General features: G+C 53.6%; 1 protein-coding gene across 1 annotated transcript in view; it reads left to right on the top strand.

The window, feature by feature from the left end:
• Window positions 1-294: 294 nt before the first annotated feature.
• LOC121275221 (myosin-7) overlaps window positions 295-5,095 on the top strand; it is a gene marked incomplete at its 3' end in the record, with an annotated part of 29,672 nt that continues 24,871 nt past the window's right edge. Inside the window, exon 1 of the mRNA XM_041182644.1 lies at window positions 295-414. The remainder of the gene's footprint in view (window positions 415-5,095) is intronic.

The raw sequence follows: 5,095 nt of genomic DNA, 5'->3' as shown, positions 1-5,095 counted from the left end.
GTGTTTCAAACTTGGGATAATGATATTCTTGGGATAACTCTCTGGGTGACCTTGAGAATCCTTCGAGGGAGGGAGACAGAGAACGACAGAAGTGTCGGAGGAGCGGGCAGAGGAGGAGGGAGGGAGGGAGGTGGGGGGGTGGGGTGGGGGGATGGGCGACAGGCAGGGAGGGGTCTATTCATTCCTGAACAATGACAGCACTGACCCATCCTCGAAATTCTTAAAAATAAAATCGGCCCCAAATTTGGAAGGGTCAGAGCGGTGGGGTTATAAAAGAGGGAGAAGTCTCCTTCACACCTAACACTGTTGGACTGACTCTCCAGATTGGCACCGTCTCTCTCTCTCTCTCTCTCTCTCTCTCTCTCTTTAGCGTTTCGGCTCTCTCTCTCTCTCACCCCTCTGCCTGCTGCATCGGTGAGTCTGTGTTCCAAGTAAAACAAAATCCTGCTCTATCTCTGCCTCTCTCTGTCTCTATCTCTCTGTCCCTGTCTTGCCCTGTCTCTCTCTCTCTCTCTCTCCATCCCTCCCTGTCTCTCTCTCTCTCTCTCCATCCCTCCCTGTCTCTCTCTCTCTCTCTCTCTCTCTCTGTCCTATCCTGTCTCAGTCTGTCTCTCTCTCTCTCTCTCTCTCTCCATCCCTCCCTGTCTCTCTCTCTCTCTCTCTCTCTCTCTCTCTGTCCTATCCTGTCTCAGTCTGTCTCTCTCTCTCTCTATCTCTGCCTCTCTCTCTCTCTCTCTCTGTCCCTATCTTGCCCTGTCTCTCTCTCTCTCTCTCTCCATCCCTCCCTGTCTCTCCCTGTCTCTCTCTCTCTGTCCCATCCTGTCTCAGTCTGTCTCTGCCTCTCTCTCTCTATCTCTCTGTCCCTATCTTGCCCTGTCTCTCTCTCTCTCTCTCTCCGTCCTTCCCTGTCTCTCTCTCTCTCTGTCCCATCCTGTCTCAGTCTGTCTCTGCCTCTCTCTCTCTCTCTCTCCGTCCCTGTCTCGCCCCGTCTCTCTCTCTGTCCCTATCTTGCCCTGTCTCTCTCTCTCTCTCTCTCTCCATCCATCCCTCCCTGTCTCTCTCTCTCTGTCTCTCTCTCTCTCTCTCTCTCTCTGTCCCATCCTGTCTCAGTCTGTCTCTCGCTCTCTCTCACTGTCTGTTCCTGCCTCTCACTCCGTGCTCTATCTCTGCCTCTCTCTATCTCTCCATCCCTATCTCTCCCTGTCTCTCTCTCCATCCCTCCCTGTCTCTCTCTCTCTCTCTCTCTCTCTGTCCCATCCTGTCTCAGTCTGTCTCTCGCTCTCTCTCACTGTCTGTTCCTGCCTCTCACTCCGTGCTCTATCTCTGCCTCTCTCTCTATCTCTCCGTCCCTATCTCGCCCTGTCTGTCTCTCTCTCTCTCCATCCCTCCCTGTCTCTCTCTCTGTCCCATTCTGTCTCAGTCTCTCTCTTTCTCTCCCTGTCTGTTTCTGCCTCTCACTCCCTGCTTTCTCTTTACTACTCTCTGTCCCACCTTCCCAATCTCTCTTTCTCTGACTCTCTCTCTCCCTCCATCCCTGTCTCTCCCTCTCTCTCTCTGTCCCATTCTGTCTCAGTCTCTCTCTCTCTCTCACTGTCTGTTTCTGCCTCTCTCTGCCTGCTCTATCTCTGCCTCTCTCTCTCTCTCTATCTCCGTCCCTATCTCACCCTGTCTCTCTCTCTCTCTTTCTCTCCATCCCTCCCTGTCTCTCTCTCTGTCCCATTCTGTCTCAGTCTCTCGCTCTCTCTCACTGTCTGTTCCTGCCTCTCACTCCGTGCTCTATCTCTGCCTCTCTCTATCTCTCCATCCCTATCTCTCCCTGTCTCTCTCTCCATCCCTCCCTGTCTCTCTCTCTGTGTCCCATCCTGTCTCAGTCCCTCTCTCTCTCGCTATCTGTCTGTTTCTGCCTCTCACTCCCTACTCTGTCTCTGCTTCCCTCTCTCCATCCCTCCCTGTCTCTCTGTCTCTCTCTCTCTCTCTCTCTCTTTCCCCATCCTGTCTCAGTCTCTCGCTCTCTCTCACTGTCTCTTTCTGCCTCTCTCTGCCTCTCTCTGTCCCTCCTTCCCAATCTCTCTTTCTCTGTCTCTCTCTCTCCCTCCATCCCTCTCTCTCTCTCTCTCTCTCTCTGTTCCATCCTGTCTCAGTCTCTCGCTCTCTCTCTCTCTCTCCCTGTCTGTTCCTGCCTCTCTCTGCCTGCTCTATCTCTGCCTCTCTCTCTATCTCTCCATCCCTATCTCGCCCTGTCTCTCTCTCTCTCTCTCTCTGTCCCAGCCTGTTTCAGTCTCTCGCTCTCTCTCTCTCTCTCTCTGTGTCCCATTCTGTCTCAGTCTCTCGCTCTCTCTCTCTCTCCCTGTCTGTTCCTGCCTCTCTCTCCCTGCTCTATCTCTGCCTCTCTCTCTATCTCTCCGTCCCTATCTCGCCCTGTCTCTCTCTCTCTCCATCCCTCCCTGTCTCTCTCTCTGTCCCATTCTGTCTCAGTCTCTCTCTCTCTCCCTGTCTGTTCCTGCCTCTCTCTGCCTGCTCTATCTCTGCCTCTCTCTCTATCTCTCCGTCCCTATCTCGCCCTGTCTCTCCCTCTCTCTGTCCCATTCTGTCTCAGTCTCTCGCTCTCTCTCACTGTCTGTTTCTGCCTCTCTCTGCCTCTCTCTGTCCCTCCTTCCCAATCTCTCTTTCTCTGTCTCTCTCTCTCCCTCCATCCCTCTCTCTCTCTCTCTGTTCCATCCTGTCTCAGTCTCTCGCTCTCTCGCTCTCTCCCTGTCTGTTCCTGCCTCTCTCTCCCTGCTCTATCTCTGCCTCTCTCTCTATCTCTCCATCCTTATCTCTCCCTGTCTCTCTCTCCATCTCGCCCTGTCTCTCTCTCTCTCCCTCTCTGTCCCATTCTGTCTCAGTATCTCTTTTTCACTCTCTCCCTCCCTCCCTATCTGTCTCTTTCTCCCTCCATCCCTCCCTGTCTCTCTCTCTGTCCCATCCTGTCTCAGTCTCTCGCTCTATCTCCCTGTCTGTTCCTGCCTCTCTCTCCCTACTCTGTCTCTGCCACTCTCTATCTCTCCATCCTTATCTCTCCCTGTCTCTCTCTCCATCCCTCCCTGTCTCTCTCTCTGTGTCCCATCCTGTCTCAGTCCCTCTCTCTCTTGCTATCTGTCTGTTTCTGCCTCTCACTCCCTACTCTGTCTCTGCTTCCCTCTCTCCATCCCTCCCTGTCTCTCTGTCTCTCTCTCTCTCTCTCTCTTTCCCCATCCTGTCTCAGTCTCTCGCTCTCTCTCACTGTCTGTTTCTGCCTCTCTCTCTGCCTCTCTCTGCCTCTCTCTGTCTCTCTCTCTCCCTCCATCCCTCTCTCTCTCTCTCTCTCTCTGTTCCATCCTGTCTCAGTCTCTCGCTCTCTCTCTCTCTCCCTGTCTGTTCCTGCCTCTCTCTCCCTGCTCTATCTCTGTCTCTCTCTCTATCTCTCCATCCTTATCTCGCCCTGTCTCTCTCTCTCTCTCTGTCCCAGCCTGTCTCAGTCTCTCGCTCTCTCTCTCTCTCTGTGTCCCATTCTGTCTCAGTCTCTCTCTCTCTCCCTGTCTGTTTCTGCCTCTCTCTGCCTGCTCTATCTCTGCCTCTCTCTCTCTCTATCTCCCCGTCCCTATCTCGCCCTGTCTGTCTCTCTCTCTCTCCATCCCTCCCTGTCTCTCTCTCTGTCCCATTCTGTCTCAGTCTCTCTCTCTCTCCCTGTCTGTTCCTGCCTCTCTCTGCCTGCTCTATCTCTGCCTCTCTCTCTATCTCCCCGTCCCTATCTCGCCCTGTCTGTCTCTCTCTCTCTCCATCCCTCCCTGTCTCTCTCTCTGTCCCATTCTGTCTCAGTCTCTCGCTCTCTCTCACTGTCTGTTTCTGCCTCTCTCTCCCTGCTTTCTCTCTGCCTCTCTCTGTCCCTCCTTCCCAATCTCTCTTTCTCTGTCTCTCTCTCTCCCTCCATCCCTCTCTCTCTCTCTCTGTTCCATCCTGTCACAGTCTCTCGCTCTCTCTCTCTCTCTCTCCCTGTCTGTTCCTGCCTCTCTCTCCCTGCTCTATCTCTGCCTCTCTCTCTATCTCTCCATCCTTATCTCTCCCTGTCTCTCTCTCCATCTCGCCCTGTCTCTCTCTCTCTCTCTCTCTCTGTCCCATTCTGTCTCAGTATCTCTTTTTCTCTCTCTCCCTCCCTCCCGATCTGTCTCTTTCTCCCTCCATCCCTCCCTGTCTCTCTCTCTCTGTCCCATCCTGTCTCAGTCTCTCGCTCTATCTCCCTGTCTGTTCCTGCGTCTCTCTCCCTACTCTGTCTCTGCCTCTCTCTATCTCTCCATCCTTATCTCTCCCTGTCTCTCTCTCCATCCCTCCCTGTCTCTCTCTCTGTGTCCCATCCTGTCTCAGTCCCTCTCTTTCTCTCTCTGTACCATCCTGTCTCAATCTCTCACTCTCTCTCTCTCTCTCTGCCTGCTCTATCTCTGCCTCTCTCTCTATCTCTCTGTCCCTATCTAGCCCTGTCTCTCTCTCTCTCCATCCCTCCCTGTCTCTCTCTCTGTTCCATTCTGTCTCAGTCTCTCGATCTCTCTCACTGTCTGTTTCTGCCTCTCTCTGCCTGCTCTATCTCTGCCTCTCTCTCTATCTCTCCGTCCCTATCTCGCCCTGTCTCTCTCTCTCTCCATCTCTCCCTGTCTCTCTCTCTCTGTCCCATCCTGTCTCAGTCTCTCGCTCTCTCTCTCTCGCTGTCCGTTCCTGCCTGCTCTATCTCTGCCCCTCTCTCTCTCTCTCTCCCTCCCTTTCTGTCTCTCTCTCTCCCTCCATCCCTCCCTATCTCTCTCTCTCTGTCCCATCCTGTCTCTGTCTCTCTCTCTCTCTCCCTCCATCCCTGTTTCTCTCTCTGTCCCATCCTATCTCAGTCTGTCTCTCTCTCTCTCTCTCAGTCTCACTATGTCTGTTTCTGCCTCTCTCTTCCTGCTCTCTCGCTGCCTCTCTCTCTCTCCCTTCCTGCCTCCTTATCCCTCTCTCTCTGTCCCATCCTGTCTCATTCTCTCTCTCTCTCTCTCTGTGCCTCTCTCCATCTCTCTCTCTGTCTCTCTCTCTCTCTTTCTCTCTCTCTCTATCT

The sequence above is a fragment of the Carcharodon carcharias genome, unplaced genomic scaffold, assembly GCF_017639515.1.
Source record: "Carcharodon carcharias isolate sCarCar2 unplaced genomic scaffold, sCarCar2.pri scaffold_948_ctg1, whole genome shotgun sequence".
Lineage (NCBI taxonomy): Eukaryota > Metazoa > Chordata > Chondrichthyes > Lamniformes > Lamnidae > Carcharodon > Carcharodon carcharias.
This window is presented reverse-complemented; position numbering and strand designations above follow the sequence as displayed.